General features: G+C 36.5%; 1 protein-coding gene across 1 annotated transcript in view; it reads left to right on the forward strand.

The window, feature by feature from the left end:
• Positions 1–20,585: 20,585 nt before the first annotated feature.
• LOC138707601 (cell adhesion molecule Dscam1-like) overlaps positions 20,586–23,992 on the forward strand; it is a 386,068-nt gene continuing 382,661 nt past the window's right edge. The window contains exon 1 of the mRNA XM_069837239.1: positions 20,586–20,899. The gene's annotated coding sequence lies outside the window, so the exon portion shown is untranslated. The remainder of the gene's footprint in view (positions 20,900–23,992) is intronic.

A 23,992-nucleotide genomic window follows, 5' to 3' on the forward strand; every position in this document is an offset into this window, starting at 1 on the left:
TTTTTTTTACGAACGCCTCACTAGTTATGCGGAGGTCTCAGCTTGTGGAGGTTGTCTACCAAGAAGATCTTTGTGGTGTAACAGGTTATCAAATAATTTATCGTGTATCCAAACACAATCACCTTTTTACATTAGCACATGGGATTATTATTTATTTTATCATATAAAGTGTCAAAATAACTATCATTATTTCTATGGTGTGCGGTAAAAATCGTATGTCGCACATAGGTGGTTTTGGAGTTACGAACTTCATGTGAAGACAAAAATCGTACTTCTTCAGATGGTATAAAGACATAGGCTTACGCATATTTTTTTTCATTGTGATGTAGAACTGTAGATTTCCAACTCATAATGATTTTGAACTCATTTCAAAGTTTGCTTTTTCTCTACTCCAATCTTGTAATTTGTGATTTATGTCCTTTCTACCGCGCACCATACATTTATTCTATAACCAATAGATGGGTACTATACGTTTTCTTTCGATACCTGTTACGTTGGGCCATTTAGGGAACTCTTGTAATCTAATTTTCATTAAGGTGGCTGTAAGGAAGATCCAGAAATGCTCTTTGAGCTTCAGGCACCTTCCATTTTCTTCTTTAATGAAGGGAGCCTTAAGGATGCCTTGACGATCGTTCCAGAGTATGTGAAGACAAATATCGTACTTCTTCAGATGATATAAAGATATAGGCCTACGTCTACCTTTTTCATAGCGATGTAGAGCTGAAGATTGTCAGCTCAAGATAATGATTTAAACCTTATTTTAATATTTGCTTTTTGTAATCAAAACATGCATAAACTTGCAATTTGTGACTTATCCCCTTTCTATCGCGAACCCTATATTTACTCTATGACCAGTAGATGGGAACAATACGTTTTTTTTCGATATCTAAAACGTCGAGCTATTAAGGACAGCCTTAAATCTAATTTTCATTAAGGTGTCTGTAAGGAAGATCTAAAAATGCGTTTCGAGCTTAAAGCAACTTACATTTCCTTCCTTAGTGAAGAGAGCCTTAAGGATGTGTTGAGATCGTTTCAGAATTACTCCTAATAGAAATTTTGAGAGATACGTAGGATAATTCATTGTGATTGGTCGCAAATTTTTAACACTGCAGTTAGCTGCAAATGGTTTCAGATAATTTATTGCCAATTGCGGGACTTGATACGGTATGGTGCAATGGATTAGTAGGAATAAGAGTGGATGATATCTGTCTCAGAACTTCTGTAATCACTATAAATGTCATAGGAACCTTGGGTTCCCCTTGACGAGATGCTGTTACTCTGCCTTAAAATTTATCTCGGCACCGTCTTCGATCACTTAACGAGTCATTCCTCTCTTAATTTGGGACGCAGGTAACCTCTAATTAATAATTCAATAACGTTATGTCTATAATTTTTAAGTAGATGAGAATGACAACTTTAAGATATTATCGATAAAAGGGAGAGACTGTCAAGAAATATTGTCTATATCCACCTAATTGAGGAACAGTTTTGTGTGCTATAAAATTATTATACGGAAATTCAAAGTATATATCCTTCCGAAGGAAGTCTTACTAAATACTTGTAGCTCTTGAAATCCATCGTTGTCGACCTAGTTTGAATTCGCAGAAACGATGAGCATGCTGCCTTTGTCGAGGACATGACCACTTTTGTAGTCAGGGATTTCATTTAATCTAAGACGTTTCTTTGAAGCCGCTAGCAACTTTTCCGTGATTTCAGTTCTGTATCATTTTAAAGTTTCTTCAAACTAATCATCTTGCAGAATCTTTTTGATTTTGAGGTCTCGCTCAGATTCCACTTTCAGTATTCCTACTCTGATATTACAAGACGTCTGACACAGATAAAGGAATCCTTTACAACTTTGTCGTAATCATCTTTTGCAAAGCTTAATCAAACAGAGCTATAGAAATGTTGCGAGAATATCTTCATTGGATGAGCCGAAGGAATTTGCTGGACATTGTCTTCCCCTGTCCACAGCATTTCTTGGCTCCCAGTCACGCCCGATGTAATATTCTACCATAGAATATCTGTACCATAGACCTCGGCAGGAACACAACTTTATAAAAACTCCCCGTGTACTCCACCAGCATACCAATGACTTAAATTTGCGCGGGTCTTCCATTAGCGGTAGGAATTTTAATTTCAAAGTTTTCTCTTGATGAACAAAGTAACACTATTTAAACTTCGATGTGAGAAGCAACAAATGGCAGTCAGTCTGATTTTGTGTCTAGTGTCTCTATTAAAATAGTATTGAAAGCAATATAGTGAATGGTATTAAATCGTTGATTTAACGCGTGCTTTAAAATACGAGGTAGTATGGCGATAATATATCAGCAGAAAGAGTGAAATATTCCTGACATCTCACGATCTATCAGAGTTTAGAAATCTACCACTTAACTAAGTGAACTACAACTAGTCTAACTGAATGTGAATGTTAATCGCAGATTAATCGCCATTTGAAACTCTGTCTTCAAAGGTAAAATTCAGTGCCATCATCCCCTGTCTCTCCGATAGCTAATTTATGAAGTACGGGATTATTCCAAGGACTAGGCTTCAATTTCTAGCAATGACTGAAGTGATTTGTGGTGAACAATATCGGAGGATGGGGGAGTTTTCAGATTTCTCTAATTTCTCTTAAAGTTACAAATTTCATTCTACCGCCATTTACTGTCAGGGTTCCGTCCTAACCTTTCCGTCATCTTATATAATTCAAAGTATGGTTTCAAGATAAAGTGTATGGGTTTCGGTGGTGCCGTTTGGCAATGACCAGTCTGTTTACTACTCCTCTAATTATCGTTCGCGACTGAGCCTGAGTACCCTTTGGTGTACGGTGATAAAGATATAGAAGGAGAAACGCTTTGCAGAATTCATGGCTATTGTTCTAGGAGTGTTCATGTTGTGTTCGCTGGTGTTGAACGGTCTGCCTAGTAACCATTATGAACCTACCTGTATTTTTTCCTGATATGAAGAGCCACTTGTGTCTTATTCATTTAATCCCTACCTCCTAGGATTGTACCTATGATGATTTTCCCGTGGTACTCTCATTTCTCTCCTCAATTCCATTAACATTCTCCACTTCCCTCATTTCATCCATCATTTGTAATAGTAAAAATAGGTAGGGATGCGTTCTAGGAGTATATAGTAGGGGTTTCCGTTGCTGATTTGGATTCTAAGGATTGAGCTCTGGACTCGGTCTAGTCAATAGCCGCTGGGACCTTACAGAACCCAGGAAGGATGACCCACCTGTCACCGTCGGATTCACAGTGCCATCCTGGCCATCCGTCGGACTTAAACAATTATCGCCTATATTGCGTACAGTGAATCTAAACGGCTTAAGTACAAAGATCCATCCAGGATCTAACTCTCGTGAAATCAATCGGTCAATCAATATGTCGAAAACTTGTGTGGAATGGATAGAAGACCTAAAATAAACACTAAATTTCATTTATAAATATGCAGGCTGTTAACTAATGCGCGGGAAATATTTTGGGAATGAATAGAAGACCAAAGTACAAGGAAAAATTGTCATGTAAATGTGTAGTTACTTTCACAATGTTTTAATTGCAGTTTCTTTTTATTTCATGTCGTTAAGTTGTTGTATTAATGGGTCATGTCTATTAAATCGGGTTTTGTAAAAAAGGAAAGACGATCTGATTATTATTATTATTATATTACTATTATTATTGTTGTTATTATTATTATTATTATTATTATTATTATTATTACCAAACGACAACAGAAAACAAGGAATAGTGGAAGATTCGAGATGCATAACGGGGCACCATACATCCGCTTCCACAGGATATTCACGTAATACTGGAACAAGACGTCCTGACTACCAATTCTCCCCTACCCCTATCGAAAGTAAGGAGGGCACGTGGTGCCAAATTACAATTCCATTTCCAAACAACTATTTTTGCTTATAACTTTCGACTCAGTCATTCCCGGACCATGGTTCCTTATCTCAAATTGATACATGTGCCCTTCGCCATCATTCCTGAAATTTTGTAACACAACCTCGGATACACCCTGTATATAAAAGGTGTTTAAAAAATAGAGTGCATAATTTCAGGTATGTATTCCCCATATGTAGACAATACAAAAAGTTCATTACAACAAGTGTCCGGAAATGCTTGGTTTCCGAGTTATGGCCGTCAAAACAGTGATATTCACCGGGACGTTTTTCTTCCTGCAGGTAGGTGTCGTGACAGAAGATATTAACAGAGGACACCCTGACAGTTAATTCCGAGGCGAAGGGTACATTGAGTGTTGTGTTTGGCGTTATACTATGCGACATGTACTCAAATCAGGAGCTGGCAGAAGTGCACTTCGTGTACGGTAAGGCGGACGGCAATGCTGCGCTTGCTCGTCTTTTGTAACAGGAGAGATACCCTGATCGATAGATAGGTAGAGGTGGCCCAAATTGCTTGGCCTCCACGCTCACCTGATTTCAACCCTATCGATTTCTACTTGTGGAGCTATTTAAAATCATTGGTGTATTCGTCTCCGGTGCCTGAAATGGAATCCCTTCGGAATCGAATTATAGCAGGTTGTGAGGTAATACGCAATACTCCTGGAATTTGGGATCGTGTTCGCGGGGCCATGAGACATCGATGTGGGGCCTGTATTCAAGTAGGAGGTGGACATTCTGAACGTCTGCTGTAAAGGCAACTACCTGCGGGAAGAAAAACGTTCCGGTGAATATCACTGTTTTGAAGGCTGTAACTCGGAAACCAAGCATTTCCGGACACATGTTGTAATGAACTTTTTGTATTGTCTACATATGGGGAATACATACCTGAAATTATGCCCTCTATTTTTGAAACACCCTGTATAATATAATTAGTGTGAAAATTAGCTTATTACAATTCTAATCCAAAACAAAAGTGTGTAATATCTCGGTACTAAAATTTAAAAGGTGTTCAACTTTAAACTTATTTTTCTCGAAATGATGATTAAAATGAAAATTTCTACAACTTCTACCTTATTTTTAATTTTTTAACCCAATAAAAACCATTTTGTTCTATATTTCTTCTCCTGCAAGACGATACCGGTAACTCAGTTTGGTCGAAGTGGAATCTAAGGTCACATTTCTCATGGACTGTATCACACGTAGTTTACTGACATGATTAAATTATTCTTATATTTTAGTCTTTGAGTCTTTTTTCTTCTTTGGTTTCCCTTCAGTAACAAGACAAATGTCGGGATGAGCCCTAAAAGAAATGGGCCACGGACCACTTCCCTTCCCCCACTCTTTCTCTTCTCCTATCACAAAGAACTTGCTAATTTCTTAGATAACCTGTACTATGATAATAGGGGAAAATAATTATACTGTAAGTTCGCAGAACTAACGGCTTCGAAGCTGTGTACCTGGTTCTAATGAAGTGCACTGGAAGCAATTTAAACATGGGGGCATGAGATAGTTACTCTGCCTGCCATAATAATTCACTTCAATTAAATCCCCACGGTAAAAAAAAATAAATAGTTACTTAATTTGCCTATCGACTCCCCTACATTACCAGAAATTATTATACTTATTCTATACTTCAGATCATTATGCGAAAATTAGTGGTCTCTGCCTATCCCTCTCCACCTCTGACCATGACTACTCACGCGCAAGTAAACAAACCCGTACCTATAGTAAAGTATCCCAGCAAACCTGTTTCATCGGGCACTAAGTTTCGCTGCCTGGTAATATTTATTTATTTATTTCATCAATCATTGTTCACGTCATGGCGGATTAGATATATTCCAGATCTTAATCCGCCATCACTCTCTATACAAATATAACAAAAAATTAATACATTTGAACTTATGTTTCCTCTGTTTACAATAATAATAATACTAATAATAATAATAATAATAATAATAATGATAAAAGTAATAATAATAATCAACTAATAAGTATACCTCTTTTATATAAAACTCCTACTCTCTTACGATTTATTCTATTACATTATTGACTACTCTTCGTAGTTTGTTATCGTGTAACTATTCAACATTTATATTTCCATCTCCGTTAGAGCTTTGACTTTCTCTTCTCATTTAATTTTAACTCTAAACAGAAATTTTCCTAATTTATGCAGATTGCTTGCGTTTAGGTGATCATTCATTTTTATAAGCTACTATAATGTTTAGCCTGGTGATATATATATATATATATATATATATATTTCATTTTCGTTGCTTCTTTTTGGTAGGATAAGTGTCAGAAACACTCCGAGAGATGAAGTCCCTGTTCCGAAATCGTTTTCCTCCCCCACAAATTCTTCCTGCAGCAATTCATTTAGTTCGAAGAAATATATACAATGGTCAGCTAAAACAGTAATTAACACTTCTTTATTTATTCACTTTAAAGTTTATTCTTCACTGAGAAGTGAGTGATGTTGCCGTATTAAATACAGCAGTAATACTCTGAATTTTCGGATCCCGTTCATGCATGAGAATAACAAACTCAAAACATATCCATTTGTTCATTCAGTCCCGTAACTCAATCGTAACTCAATCGAACAAGCTTTCAGCGGAACGTAAGTCCTCCGGCCCTTTTCTGATTCCACAGTAGCCAGCCGGATTATAACTGGTACATTTTGAAAAGAACTAATCTTGATTTTATGCCGTCGGGTTTCGGTTGTTACGAACTACATACATAACAGTATTTCTTCAGATGAAGACACCTGCCGAAAATCTTACAGGAAACGGTAGATATATGCCGATTTGAAATTGTAGACTGCTACAGTGTTACGTTCGAATCCCGCCTTGGATGTGAATAATTACACTGGTCTGCATAGGTTTGTTGTTTTGAACAAAAAATGAATGTTTCTGAATGAGAATTTCATGCTGATTACAAAACAAAACGGAAGGAAATTAAACTCAGAATAAATGGGAAATGCCTGTTATTATTCGGTTGAGAAGCGTTTGTCATCCAATCTACTCTCAAAGAAGCTGGAATTTAGAATTTATAAAACAATTATAATACCGGTTGTTTTGTATGGTTGTGAAACTTGGACTCTCACTTTCAGAGAGGAACAGATGTTAATTGTGTTTGAAATAAGGTGCTTAGGAAAATATTTGGAGTTAAGAGGGATGAAGTTACAGGCGAATGGAGAAAGTTACACAATGTACAACTGCACGTATTGCATTCTTCATCTGGCATAATTAGGAACATTTAATCTAGACGTTTGAGGTGGGCAGGGCATGTAGCACGTATGGGCGAACACAGAAATGCATATAGAGTGTTAGTTGGGTAGACTGAGACAAAAAGACCTTTGGGGATGCCGAGACGTAGATGGGAGGATAATATAAAAATGGATTTAATGGAGGTGGGATGGTAGAGACTGGATTAATCTTGCTCAGGATAGGGACCGATGGCGGACTTATGTGAGGACGGCAATGAATGTGTATTCCAAACGATAGATGCTCGAGAGGGGATCATATTGAGGAATATTGTAGATTATGCAAATTGTATTGTATACTTATTAATTTCAATTCAGGAATCCGCCCCTGAGCACGAGTTCTACTCTTTCAGGGGCGAGCTAATTTTTTCTGTATATATTATATTTTATGTTGCAATTATTAGCAAAATAAATAAATAAACATATATATAAATAAATAAATAGTATTTATTTATATATATGTTTATTTATTTATTTACTTATTTATTTATTTATTTAAGTTCCGGTAAGTCCGCCAGCATGAAATTAATATGTACTTTACTTTCAGTCAGAATCATTTATCACGTGACACTACTTTTAAGAACAAGCTACAGTATTGTATTACAATTTTACATGTATAACATCAATATAAATTATTACTTTGTCGTTAACGTTTTTGCCTTGTACGGCATCTTCAGATGACAGCAATGTCCAATAATATTACGTGTGTAGGCCTATAGTTGAGGCATCATTTAACAAGTGGAAATTAAAGTGTAATATTTAATGTATGTATTGTATAGGGTGATGGTTGGTAATATTGTGATAGTTCTCTTTGAGAATTTATTACAATAATTTTACTGAGCGAGATGAAGATAAGTTTTTTGCGTCAACGTATTAAGGGAATATAGCATTAAAGCAACAACCAGAGGACACAATACATCTACACATGCCGAACACATAACTAATGCCAACCACACATACAATGACATAAATACAACACATACAAACAAAAAAATCAACACACTAGAACAATATGAAATATACAGACACACTAAAACACACCCTAATCAAATACTCAACACACAGATCAATTTCAGAATACACACACTATTTGACACAACTCTTCATTACACGAACGCACCCACACAACAGGCAGCGAAGTTGAGATGACGCCGAGACACAGAAGGCTCTGAGGATGGTGTCAAGTAGCACCGAAACAGCTGTAAGCCGCACATGCTTACATAATTAACACGAGTAAGATCGACATTTAATCAGTTATTGAAAATAATTTATTTACGTGCGTAATTTCTAACGTAGTATATAAAATAACAAACCTGAGTTTTTTTTTTTCAATTTATTCTGTTAGTGGACATACGAATTCATACATAACTCTATTGCAAAGCAATATAAAGCGTTTATAAGCCAATTTGGAGCAATGTTCAGTTACACTATTTAGACTTTGTTCTATTATTTTATATCATATATTTTAGAAAATACGTAAATAACTCATTTTAGTTGTTACATTAAGGGGGAATGTCCGCTAAGAAGACGCCTATATGCCTAAAGATATTATCACAATCTAATATATACAGTCACGAAGCTTGGGATAATTTTTTGCCAACGAGTTGCATTTCTCGCGATAGTTGCTAGCCGCTTGGAGCGCTATGAGTACTAGGAACAATAGACTGTGTCACTGCCAACGTGATCTAATACAGGCCGTAAGGTAGACCATGTGAATCGCTTACACCGATCACGAAGGGCGGCGTTTCAACCATATAAATTAATTGGAATGCATAAAGAGTAACATATATTTCTCTAAAATGTGGTGTAATTGCATTAATAAAATTTAAAACAATGATTAGGTGACACTTTAGACATAATTCCTTGCGAGTTAAGGTGTAATATTATTTTTGGTGTGAAAATTACGTTGTTCGTATGTGTAATACCTACCTTTATTTCGATTAAATATTGCGAAATTCTTGTACATTCATTTATGCACGATTCAATAATTTTCACTTGCACCGCACGAATATTTAAATATGTTGAAATTATAGGTTATGTTTACTGTACCAGTTGCCCCTTTCTGTCTAATTTTAGTGGTCTCCAAATGCCCTGCCACTACATATGTATGTTACGTCATAATGTATATTATAGGTTATGTTTACTATATTTAACTTATATTCCTATATTCGCAATTATACATTATAATTAAACAATATCATGTATGGCACCCGTCACATTCTATTAGTCTGTATTTTAATACTACATTGTATTTATCTACTACCTAAGAGACGAAGTAACAATCGTACGTACACTAATTTCACAGGAGTGGTATGGTAAATTTTCTGTCTACAATTAAGGACAGTAGATGTACTAAATTAAAATCACAATATGAATTCGCCTCAAAATAGCTTCCATTCTAAACTTAAAATGTTGATGCGAACATATTATGTTAACACGTAAAATTCTCTTCACATTAAAATAACACAGTTTCGTAATTATTTCTGCAACATATTATGCAACAAGAAGTAAGCGGAACTTATGGACACATTACACTAAATAAAGCTTAGCAATGATAAGCAATAAAGTTATAATATAATATTTCACTGAGCTCCATACACTGAAACAGAAAACCAGAACATACGAGTACATTACGGCCTGGTCTAGATCCAAAAGGCATTGACTGTGCCGTATTTCGCATTGTTGTGAAAAGTTGTGTAATCTGTGAAATGTTCGTTATCGGTTGTAATAACTGTAAATGGCTAAAATACAATAATTTGAATAATAATAATTTGGGACAAGGAGACTTTTGTGGTACTATAAATATTGTAAGAAATAGAGGTCAGAGTTATCCTTCTTCTGAAAAATTCAGGAAGGTGAGTTTATAAAATATAATGTGTACTTTATGAAAATAATATATAAAACTTTTGTATTTCATATTTCAATAGTGGAAGAAAGGTGTTAATTTTTTCAAAAGAATACGATATCGAAAGTACAATACATTTTATCGTCTGCTGGGGAAAGGGTCTGTGATGAGGCGGTAGTAGCGATCCTGGTGGTGAGCAACTATCTTTGTTTGCATATTTAGTAAGTATTGAGCTTCGTGACTGTATATAGTAGACTGTGATATTATGTAGACTCTAGACGCTCCATAATCATTTATTGGTGTGTTCATTAGCTCAAACAGTATTAATTATTTTCGTTGTTTACACATTCGACTTTCTCTCCTTACGTCTTTCCTATATTCGATGTTGCTTTATTTTTCTAGTACGTTTCCCACTCCTTTCCTGCATTTCTTCGTCAGTTTTATTTTTCCTCTCGTTTTGTTTGGAAATTTGTTTCCCTTCTTATTTGATTTATATATTTTGTCTCTTTCCTTCGACCGGGGCGTGCGCCCTACATTCCGAACACATGTGAATGTGTTTTGACGGCATACGTGACGCGTATTGACAAGCACGACGCGTGCAGAGCGCTCCCGTCCTCTCAAATTGAAAAGGAGAAACCATAACACGCCGCATCCGTGTGTGGAAGATGTCAGGTCTTCTTGAGGTTGTGTTCACAAGGACATTCCCTTTTTCTATTTTTAATCCATTTGACGACTGTGAGGTTATCTAGCGCCGATGAATTTTGTAATTACGTGGTGGTATTTAACTAGAATTCTCCATGAGATTACCTGACACTTGCATTTTAAGTTCACAGAAAACCTCGAAAAAATCCCAACCACTTTCAGCCTAAGCGGGATTCACTTCCACGCCTGAACGAAACCTTGTGTTAACAGACAAACTGAGCTACGCCGGTGGCCATTTTGCATTTCCCGCTATGCGGTGAGGCCTAATATCTCTAACGTTTCGGAATAAACTTTCAAGATTTGCCAAGATATGATGATCACCTGATTTGCTGGGTTTGTTATGCATTGTTAAAATAAGAATCGAATAATTGATGTACGTACGTATGTATGTATGTATGTATGTATGTATGTATGTATGTATGTATGTATGTATGTACACTGCAAGTGGGCAAACACTCAGTGGCAATGGTAACTTAATTGCACGCAGTAAAAATAATACAAAATGCAATTAAAATACAGAATACCCTAGATCAGGCATGTCAAAACCCTGCACATTGTGCAGTCGCGCACATTGTGCAGGAGTCTCTGTGCGATGTGCACTTTCTATTCCCCTACCTGGAGGGAGAGAATCGCCTTAGAGGGGAACGCGACAAGGCTATACAGACCTGCAACAGCATATCAGCTTTTGTTTCAGTAACGTAGTTGCAGTACGGGTACTGATTTGGCTGTGTCTGTGAATGAGTTATGATAAATAAAGTGAGGAGTTCACAGATAACGAAGAAGAGAAATTATGAATCATGTAACAATAGAATTGTTATAATGTTTTTTTCTCAGCCAACAATAATTATTTTAAAATGAATGGTTTTGATCAGCACATGTCGAGGCAATAGTGTTCTGACAGTTTAGATCAGATTAGTAAAGTTAATCAGTACTCTCACGGCAAAACGAACTTGACATTGGCGTTGTTTTAGAGTCTGTACTAACACAGCCATCAAAGATTAAACGACTTATGACTTTCATTTCATAAGCTGGTAAGTGATGAGAATATAGTGAGGAATAAATGTATGGCTCTTGAGGTTGTAAGGAGCGAAGAAAGCAACTATTTGCAAGGCGGAAAATTTTTCTGGAAAAATATATAATGCCAAATTTTCCGTGTCACGTCACTATATTATGCTAATATACTTACATTAATAAATCTTTAAACCAAACATAAATAGAATATCGTCACTTCACAGCTTGTGAACTACACTTTTAATTTCTTTCAGTAACTCTTCCAACTTGTCGATAGTTGCTCTCAACATTTTCTAAATAAACTATAATTATGTGAATTTAAATTCTAAGCTTAATTTATATCATTTATTAATATTAATATATATATTGACATACAGCAAGGAAATTATTTCAGTGTAAAAACTTTACAATGTCCTACTGCATGTAATTAATTGGGAGTATATTTTCTTCAACATTTGTGTACCAATGGTCCCAATAAATCATAATGCTTGACGAACAATGAAATAATAGGGTCTATTATTTAAAATAATTAGTACCTACTACGTAAAATGAAATACTGTGTTCGTTTTTTGTTGTTTCGAAATTACTGTTATATTCTTTTTCTTCAAATACTATATAAAAATCATTTTAATAAATTATGCTTTACAAACCCTACTTAGTCAAATGTAACTGAGTAAGCCTAAAGTTTTTGTATTGAAATTGTTAAATATATACATTAGACACTGGTAATAATCGTTTTTTTTCCTTCTGCTAAGTGTATTTATAATGTCCAAATTCCTATTTAGTCCAACCCTAGAAGCGCAGAATAGATTATTGTACACCCCTCCAGCTAACAGCTGTTAAGAGCAACCCTTAAATGATGCAGTCCGCACAGACTGGCGATCCACGCACATAACTGCACATTCAGAGTCTGATTTTTGACATGCCTGCCCTAGATCATATATAAGCAGATTGCTCGGCGTTATAGGTTTTGACGGTAACAACTTTTGACAGGTTTACTATGCTGCCATCTAGTTGTTACATAAGGAGTCACGTCATAACTCCCATTTGAAATGCATTAGCGACTGAGCTGCCATCTCGTGTTCGTTTACGGCGGACGGCTGGCGATCCTGGCTGTTGTTCTCTTCAAAGTGCAAATGATTTTCACATAGGCATGAGCATTGTGATCTGGGATAATACATATAATACACAATAATACATATAATGCAAAATAATACAAACAGTACACAATAAACAAATAATACACAATAACAAATAAAGCGCAATAATGTGTCGAAAGTAAAAGAAGACTCTAACTTACAATTACTTCTACATGATTTTTATAGACATTATACTTTTAGTGATGGGAAAGTAATTAAATGTTATAATTCATTGATGTACAGGGGGAAAGAAACTGGCCACCCTACCACATTGTTTCCTTGCCTAATTGCCTCATACGTTGTGCCGTATTGGTATCACTAATGAAATGCAGACCTGTCTTCGGGCAGTTGAATAAACGACAAACAGTTGATGTACCGGTAATTTAAAGATCAATGGTGTTAAAGGACTGTCATACAACAGCATTGGAGCTCTAAAGGACACAATAACCAACTTACAATTTTACAAACGAACGAACAGGAAGGAACGTCCTCTACTTAATCATTTCCAAGTAACCAAACTAATTTTTTGTCGAGATTTATGTCATGCGTTTGTTCTTGCTGATCTCACATTTCGAAGACTTGGAATTGCAGAAAGAATTTCTATAAAAATACACAAACGGGAAATTACCAAGTGATTCGATGTTATGGAAATATTATTTCCAAGTGTGCTATAAAAAGTGATAGATTACAGAAGGGAAATAGTGGCAGATAAAATCTGGGCCTCAATAGACCAGGCCTGCAGAACTCGTAAATTAGGGGAACTATGACTTCAGCCTCACTCCACTTCTATTGGGGATGATCGACTTCCGCCCCGAGAATGAATGTTGATGCAGCCGAGCGTAACTAAACGACATTTCATACAAGTTGAGAGGACGCGAAGGCATTTCTTTCCCCCTCTACTTGCCCTGAGTCCGTCAGTATAACAGACCGGTAGCTGTTACCTTTGATACCTGCACCCCCCAAGTTGTACACACAAGAAAATAAAATATTAAATAAAGTACATAAATGGATATAAAATACAGTGACACAGATGTTTCACAAATACATGTTTCAGTATATTTTAGTGTCGATTTTACAAAATTGTCAACTAATAATTAATTAAATTAAGGGATGTTAGTTTGTATTATGAAGTCAGGGGGGAGTGACACAGTGCAGATTGTTCCGTCGTTTATGCTGTAGAGTAGCAACTAGCAGTGAAGAAAACATTTATCTTCTGCTGTCGGTAGCTTTTTAATGTGCCAGTTGATATAAACAACAATAAAATGAAATATAAATGCTTAGTATAGGTTTTCGAAATATGGATTACCGGTAAACATTTTCAATAATAAGGATTTTCACTAAGTTCAAAGTCAATTAGGCGAACGTTAGTAAGATAGACAGTAGCATCTTCCCCTTCACGGATGGTAAAGAGAGTGAGTAGAGGGGAAAGCCTATCAACCAAACTGAAATGGGGATTAGAACGCCGTGACCTCACAGGTAGAAAAGGTGGGTGGGGTAAAAGAGGGGAGGAAAGCAGTCGCTCTCAAGAGCTACAGTTCTGCAGGCCTGCAATAGACGAAACCAAAAATTCTGCAAATAGATACGTATCAAACTCCATTGAGTTCATTATGAACATAATCAATGTTGCACTGTTGACATTGATGTGCAATAAATTATCTTCTCACAACCTGAGAAAAAAATAATTATGACTCTGCATGTAATTTATATTACATTTTGGTCCACAGCTGTAGAGTGCGGCTAGCAAGCCTGACCGTGAAACGAGCGGGCCCTGGTTAAAATTCTGATTGGGACATGTTACCTGGTTGAGGTTTTTCTGGGGTTTTCCCGCAACCCATTTAGAGCAAATGCTGGGTAACTTTCGGTGCTGGACCCTGGACTCATTTCGCTTGCATTATCACCTTCATCTCATTCAGACGCTAGACGACCATAGTAGTTGATAAAGCGTCGTAAAATAACCAAATAAAATAGTAGTAATAATATATTAAGAGAATTTTCGTTGCTGGACATGTTTTTGAAATGGTGAAAGTTTGCCAAACATCAGTGTGTCTTACAGTAGTAGTGATTTCGTATTCTGCGGTGATCTCAAAACATACACAATTCTTATCAGGAAAGCTGTTCGAAAAGTGAAACTGAATGAATCCATTGTATTGGTGAAATGCCGAGGTTGAGCTTCCGTTTTATTTTCGACTCTGGAAATGCAAATTATGTTAAGACTGCTCCATGGCACACGGCAGAGTAATTGCCTAAATATTAGGCTTTCTCTTTTCGCTCTTGCTTTTATTAGCAGCTAAATATTTTATTAATAAAGTTTCCTGAAACTTAATTACAAGATTAGTAATAAAACTCGGAAGGGATATAGCTGCTAATGGACGATATTTTGCCGTTTATTACAATCGAGCTCACCTGCTGTCACAACCTGCAACTATTTACCTCGACATCTGAAGCCATTAAAATAAAACTGGCCACTACTTGCAGTTTTCCCCTACTACTGATACCTTTGCTGAATTCAGTTCATAGATGCTATGAAGTTTATTCACGTTTGTTCAAGAAACGAGTAGACCTACTGAAGAAAATCTAGGAATAGTTTCTGCCGATGCGTGTCTAGACAATCAGCCTGTTGCTCAGGCGATCCTGTTTCGAGTCCCGGTAGTGCCTGAAGTTTACTTTTCAACATGCTTGCCAATTTCAGGCTCCATATCCGAAGAACACAAACGTAACACTAACACTAAGTCGCTGTCACAAGTATTGGTTTTCGTCAGTGTTTTATTTTTATTTAATTGAGGGAAAATGTTCACATGTATACCTAGACCAGGCTTTCGCAACGGAGTGCAATACTGTGTATCTGACCTTCATGAACGCATGTAAACAAATCTTAAGTTGAAAATATTACCCGACCATTCTGTTTGTGGAACGGCAGTTGCTTGTACTAATACACAGCGCGCCGCTGTTACGTCACCTGTGCAGTACCATCACTCTCTTATTCCAAGCATAGACTATGTATTTCTCTTTCCCACAGAGCAACAACATAATCAACATTTGTTATTTTCCACATATAAAATGGTCACCTAGTAAGAATTTATTCCGGTTTCTGTTACACGTTTTAAATTCATGATTTTATATTAAATCAGTCAATATAGAAAAAGACTCAAAATATTAGGTTAGAAGATATTCCCTACAAAGGTTCTTGGTATAAAGTTTCATCTCATTTGGTCCAAAATTATATGAAATGTTAAAATTTTTGTAAATTTAAATTGTATTTTCGAAATTGTTATAATTTCTACCTGAAATTTGCTTCACATACTATTCGAACACATTGAAATACCTACATGGAGTATGATAATGTACAAATTTTCAAAGATCTAAGCTCAAGCGGTTAAGAAAATGTTAACCTTAATGTATCCTTAATAGCACAAAATTTAAACCACATGTACAGAAAGAGAGAGCACTACATGCCTCTACATTGGACACAGAATTTCAACAGGTGTAGTATAGAAATAAAATTATAGGCGCGACAAAACTCGTCCGAAAATATTTTGGTCGACATTCTGAGATCGAATCCTAGCACTGGACCGAAATTATACACATATTCACGTCAATACAGTGGATATAGCAGACATAGTGAAGTTTCAAATGTGTTACGGAACACATCTTAATGACGTCATTGAAGATGTACAGTTAGGTGACATGCCTAATATCAAATATGCTGCAATAGTGTCAACCAACGCGGAACCTAGTTTTTCCATGTGTAGACCTAAGCTTTTTCTTCCATGTAACAGAGTGTCATTCTCAATGGAAAATGTGAAAATGATATTCACTGTGTACTATAAAAAATCATACAAGGATTATAAGGTTTATGTTTGTTAATATATTTTATTGTGTAATATTGTAACATTTGCGATATCGAGAAAGTATAGGCCCATGTATTTCTGTCTGTCTCTCTCTCTTTTTTTTTTTTTTGAAGGGCGTCAGTCAATTGATGTAAATTTCGGGAAACCAACCAAAAAAACTATATTAGGAGGTTAAAAAATGTATTACTTTTTTGATAGTTAATAATGTACCTATGTGATATTTTGAGACGAGCTTTTAATATATTAATGATTTATTTTTTAAGAATTTCCCTAATTTTCACATGATGGAAATTAGTGACATGTCCTTTCAAAGAAACAAATCGATTCATTTATCTAGTTCGAAATGAAATGTATATTATATATGTAAGCCAGTATACTTATTTATTCATTTGTTCTCAAATAATTTTGTAATAAATTACGTGTAATTTTCGATGACTGAACTGTACATCTGCTTTGCCAATGCAGTAGCTCGGTTCCAGTTCACAAAACCTTGGATTATACTCATATATACTACGTTTCAACATTACCTTATAGTACAAATCTGGCTTTCAGGTAGTAGCTCCCTGTAAAGCAGGTTTGAATAATTTCAAAGAAAAATTGTTCCGGAGCCGGGTATCGATCCCGGGACCCTTCGCTTAGAGCGCCTACTACCTGAAAGCCAGATTTGTACAATACATTCGTTACTGGAGGTACGTTAATAGATAGCCACAAAATTAAGTCACACAGTATTGTGTGCACTCATAGTTGAGTTCTGGCGTCTTGTCAGCTCATTTGAGTTGTGTGGAAATAAAAGGAAAAATTGTGACGGTGTCGTGTGTAGTCCCTGGGGTAGCTCAGTCGGTACAGCGTTCGCGCTCTAAGCGAAGGGTCCCGGGATCGATACCCGGCTCCGGAACAATTTTTCCTTGAAATTATCCATTACCTTATAGTGCTCCAAAACCCTTGTCCTGCTTGTAGGTATAATGGAAAAATGAAATCTTCTGAGAGATACTCATTAATATTGTCTTTCCCAAGATAAATTCCGCTGGCATTGCAATAGTATGGACCCACGTTATTCCATTCGCGACTGCACTGAACACATAAAGACACACTTGGTGCACGTCGACCTCCACGCCCTTTATGCACCGAGCCGAGTTGCTGTAGTCTTGCACCGCACTCGAGAGGAGAGCTCATGATTCATCACTAAATTATTAGCAGTTCAATTATGTATTGCAATTACTGAGCCTAGGGACGTGGTGATTAAACCGAGATTAAAAACAATCCCGAAATGAATTGCGTGCGGAATAAACAAACTGACGTCACACTGACCTCTCGTTTCCGTCTCTGTATTCGTAATGGGCGGGAATGAAAACGCAGAGAAATTAACCTCTTTGTTTAGTTTTATAGAGTACAGTACAATGTACAGACGTTCAGGGATAAATTCGCGTACACAGAGCGTGTATCATGATATCTGCAGACTCAAGCAGCCCAGAGTTTTGTTAATCTGACCCCACATATTTGTCAAGTTTGAAGAAACAGACGACTAAAGTACATAAACTTGAAGTATGTGCACTTACGTCCAAAGATATCTGACTCTACTAATCGATAGTGATCGATAATTTGTTGGTGCAAGTGTTGCTTCTTTAGTTATTACTTCTACGAATAGATGAAGAATAAAATAGTCAGTTTCGCCAAATCGTACATAAATGTAACCGCATAACAGAATTCAATATTTCATCTCCCTCTGCTGGTTGTAAAACAACAGCGGGTTTAGCAGAAAACAGCTGATATTGTCAACTAGGATAATAATGTATGCTTAACCTACATAATCATTTTCTCTGACACGTTTTTAACCGTACCACTATGGTGTCACCTATGAACAACTAGCGGAACTCTTTCAAAGTTTGTCAATTTTTTATACCTATCTTTGTTTCTGACTTATTCCGTGGTTAGAAAGTTCGCTTACACGATCATAAAATCGTAGGTCAGATATTTTTGAACGCCAGTGTACCTTTTAATAATAATAATAATAATAATAATAATAATAATAATAATAATAATAATCATAATAATAATCATAATAATAATAAAAATAATAAAATTGTATTCTTCACCTGACATAATTAGGAACATTAAATCTAGACGTTTGAAATGGGCAGGGCATGTAGCACGTATGGGCGAATCCAGAAATGCATATAGAGTGTTAGTTGGGAGGCCGGAGGAATAAGACCATTGGGGAGGCCGAGACGTAGATGGGAAGATAATATTAAAATGGATTTGAGGGAGGTGGGATATGATGATAGAGACTGGATTAATGTTGCTCAGGATGGGGACCAAAGGCGGGCTTATGTGAGGGCGGCAATGAACTTGCGGGTTCCTTAAAAGCCAGTAAGTAATAATAATATAATAATAGTAATAATAATAATGGATGATAAACTTTTACAATCACAATAAATGTAAAAGTCGACCTGGTTGGTGAGTTGGTATAGCGCTGGCCTTCTATGCCCAAAGTTGCGGGTTCGATCCCTGGCCAGGTCGATGGCATTTAAGTGTGCTTAAATGCGACTGGCTCATGTCAGTATTTACTGGCATGTAAAAGAACTCCTGCTTGACAAAATTCCTGCACATCCGGCGACGCTGATATAACCTCTGCAGTTGCGAGCGTCGTTAAATAAAACATAACATTTTAAATGTAAAATGTGCTAAAATGCTGTCAAAGTAGATATTTTATTTAAAATCATGTTAAGTATATTACTTTAAGTTGAGTGGTCGTCAGCACTCGCTGAAATGGGTAGAGTGCATGGAGGCTAAGGAACTCTGCTCCTTCGTGCACAAGGGATAGAGAGACAGCATACCCGCCAGTAGCGACGACAGTACGCTAGGGCTGTGTCTTGTCCGCGGGTAAGAGACGCTAACCCGAGAGTGCAGTGTTCTCATGACCTTTGCTATAGTTTATTAGTCCACGATAAAATGCGAAATGTATGTGTTCCTGTGAAATGAGAGCAATATTACGTTTTATGAGAAATTTTTGTGTTTTTGTAAAACAAATCAGAATCTATCAAAAAACTTACCACATACATTTTCTTATATTTTAATTGGTTATTTTACGAAGCTTTATAAACTGCTAAGTTTATCTAACGTTTGAATGAGATGAAAGTGATAATACCATTGAAATGATTCCAGGCTCTAGCGTCTAATGATTTACTTCCATAAGTATATCTAGAGTGTGATAAGTTGGATTGAAAGTAATAAAACTCCAAGAAATTACATAACCTTTTGCTTTCTTCCTACAAACATTTGTTAATAGAAGTTTACGAAGAATCTTAAAAATTAAATGGCCAGATATTATCACAAACTCAGAACTATGGAAGATAACAAATCAGAAAGAAATCACAATAGAAATCAAAAGACGAAAGTGGAATTGGATGGGGCATACAATCAGGAAAGAAGATGGAGCAGTAGAAAGAATGGCTTTGGATTGGAAACCCCAGGGTAGTAGAACAAGAGGAAGGCCAAAAAATACATGGAAGAGAACAGTTTTGGAGGAAATTGCTAGGGAGGGGAAAACATGGAGCGAAGTGAAGAAGTTGGCTACAAATAGGGTCCGATGGAGGCACTTTGTGAATGCCCTATGCTCCTCATGAGGAGATACAGGAGTTTGATTGATTGATTGATTACTTTCGTCATACTTTATTAATTTTATCTTTCTGCACAATTATTTATAATATTGCACAAGCATTTGAACAAATATAATTTTTAATTTGTGCATTTTTGCGACAATTGTTTATTTTCTAGCTTAAACCCTGGACTCTAGGTCACCGATTGAGTAACAGAACAAACTATTCTCTCGGGGAGTTGATATCGGTCCCGCTATGATGTGTGTTGCAGCTGCCGCCGCCGCTTCCTTCGTGGGCCCGTCCTTCCTGAAGGAGCCTCCGTCGCGGGTGGACTTCGCCAACGAGACTGGGGCTCGCATCGACTGCTCGGCAGGGGGCAGCCCCCCGCCCAACATCAGCTGGCTGTCGGGGGACGGCAAGCCTGTGGGGCCGATATTGCAGACACGGCTGCTGCTGGCCAACGGGTCGCTGCTGTTCCCTCCCTTCCGGCCCAGCGGATATCGCCATGACGTGCACGCCGCGACCTACCGCTGCGTGGCGGAGAACTCCGTGGGCCGCATCCACAGTCGCGATGTCAGGGTGCGAGCAGGTAGGTCGCCTTCACGCATATTGCTGTAGGCCTAGTCAATAAAACGCTTCAAAGGAAAAATTATTTCATTGAAACATGTTATACGTCTATTGGATCTGTAATAAAACGTTATAACTCCGGCCTTGTCAAAGCTGAAGCTGTGTTTGAAAATGGACAAATAGAACATGGTAGTTCCTTTAATTACTGACAGTGTTCTTACATGTTGTTCCTACATATGTACTCAATTAAGTGACACTAAAACTGAGTCTCTACAAAAATTGGCAAAAAAAATGTTTTCTTTTTTTTGTGTGTGTGCAAAAATATTACTTGAGCACCTATGAAGTTGATAGTGTTACGTCGCGTTGCTTCTCTGACACAAAATTGTTGTATGTATGTTTTTATTTACACTGCAAGTGGGCAAGCACCCGGTGGCAGTGGTATATACAATATTAACAATACACAATAAAATGATAACCAATACACAATAAAATTTACAATACACAATACAATTTTACAACACATATACAATTTTACACACAATACAATAAGAATACACAATACAATTTAACACAATAATAATAAAAAAATAAAATACCTAATTTTACAATACAACCTACATAATTATCTATAGGTCCTACATAAGTTTCAATAGTCTTTCACTTTACTCTCATCTCATTCCCTGTAGTGGCACTATGACGCATTTCACTGACACTTTAGCACACATTTCACTGACACTCTGTAACACATTTCACTGACACTATAGAACACATTTCATTGACGCTATAAATTATCACTGATCGGAACTGTTCACTGCACTGTAAAACCATAACTTCACTGACTCACCTCGCTTCACTGATACAACAGTTCAAATAAGTCAAATAATTACATCCTTATGCATACTTATAAACAGAACTACATTTAAACTAAACATTTCTAGTCTAAGGCCCTCTTACACGCTAGTTTTAAATAATTTACAATTCAAACCAAGGAAGTAAACTCGTAAGCCTAGATAAATACATGTCACCTTAAAAAAATTAAATGTTGAATGTCACCTTAATTTTAATTTGCACTTTATATACAACTTCTTAAATTATTCTTGAATCTCCTTAAGGAAGGACAGCCCTCAAAGACCGCTGCAGGTAGGTCATTCCAATCATTTATAGTTCTATTTAAAAATGAGAATTTACCTACATCCGTGTTCTGTTTCCTACATTTGATTTTAAAATCATGATCGTTCCTACCATACCTACGTTGTGATGTACTTCTAAACACCAGTTTTGTAATGCGCTACAACTTAAGTCGGATGGCTTACAGAACGGACGGCTAATGCATTCGACTCCCACCAAAGAGCATACTCGAATTTATCAGGATTTCTGATACCACCATAATAATATAATACAGAGACATCATTTTATTTTTACTTAAATTTTTATTGTACCTGAGTTTTTGTATGTACTTCACTCCCATCCCTCCTACTAATGAAGTTCCAACTGCCCTCTAGCAGAACCAAGGTCGCATACAGTAAACAGTACTGAGTTAGTGAGTAGGCCTATAGTACGTTTCAGAAATATATTCACATTTTCCAGTGACGAAAGAGCTTTCAATATTGAATCATATTTTCGCACAGGTACTGTCGTCCGTTTGCCTACGTCGCATCCCGATTTCACCCACCTACTTCTACTCGCCCCTCTATAAAGCTAGTGGCTGGGCTGTCTTGGCTCTTTTCTGAAAACATTAATTTCTGTTGTAATATTATACAACTGTTTAAAATAACTTAAATAAAAGGACCTCGTTAAGTAATTAGCTGTCACGTGATTTCCCCTCTTTCTACGATCCTGCGACATAACCACTTGGACCAGTAGTGTCAGAGTTGTATGCTCCGAAACCGGTTGTGGTACTAGAGACGTCCAGTTGGAGCGTGAACTTGCTTATGTCTGTGGAAGCACCGGAGCACGCAACGAGTTATAGTGGAGCGCTCCGCTCCGTTTAGGCTGTGTCTGACAACGCTGACTTGGACGAACAGTAGATAGCATATCTGTGTAATTTTATCTTTTCGGATCGGGTACAAGTGAACATTGAATTTACAGTACGTAAGGTAATCTTTTATAGAGTAGCCTAGGTACAGAATTAGTTCGAAGGACGAAACTGGTAATTAAGCCTGTATCAAAATGAATATTTTCAAATGATAATTTTCAAAAATGTGTTTAAATATCCATATTATGATTATTTTTCAATTTAACTTCATTCTCTACATTGTACGCTAACATGCTGTAGACAGTATAATATACACTGCATAATGAATACGTTCGCATGGATAACTCAGTTCGTGAGTAAAAACACTTATTGTTAATACTGTACTGTATTTTGATTAAACAAACACCTAATGAAAATTATCAAACTCAAAATTGCGAGATTTCCTAGTTTACGTAAATGGATGAACTACTTTTCTTCCCTCCTTAAACTAGTAAAGTGATTTGTTTGTATTTTACGTCAGTATCATCGAACTCCATTCGTGGAAGGGGGTACCAAACGGTGTTTTCTGTTTTCAACCGGTAATCCAAAGGTATAGCCAGATTAATATTAAAACTGTTAGTAAAAATAAAATGACGTCCCTGTATAAAAGAAGGTTCAATATACAGTATATAACAGTCTTGTTCGTACAGCTGATATTGTGATAAAGTACGTTTTAACTGTCAAATAAAATAACAATCTTGTTTTCGTCTTCACGTATATGATTGTGTGCAGTTTATTCATAATATTCGCTATTAGATTTAATTATAATGTATCTTTAACACATTTCTTGCTATATTGAAAAGAAATTTCCATTATTCGTTGTGTTCGATTTGCAACTTTTCTGTTCGTACACTTACAAGTTTTGCCCTATCTCACCGTTTCAAAATACGCTGACCGGTTCGTGCTTGATACAGCTGAGTGGTGGCTTCCCTTGTTTACATTTTCACCTTGCAAGCTTGACAGTAGTGTAATAATAATAATAATAATAATAATAATAATAATAATAATAATAATAATAATGATTTATTTAACCTGGCAGAGTTAAGGCCATACGGCCTTCTCTAACACTCAACCAGGAGTAAAGACTGCGTTACAAAAACA

Source organism: Periplaneta americana, chromosome 10 (genome assembly GCF_040183065.1).
Source record: "Periplaneta americana isolate PAMFEO1 chromosome 10, P.americana_PAMFEO1_priV1, whole genome shotgun sequence".
Taxonomy (NCBI): domain Eukaryota; kingdom Metazoa; phylum Arthropoda; class Insecta; order Blattodea; family Blattidae; genus Periplaneta; species Periplaneta americana.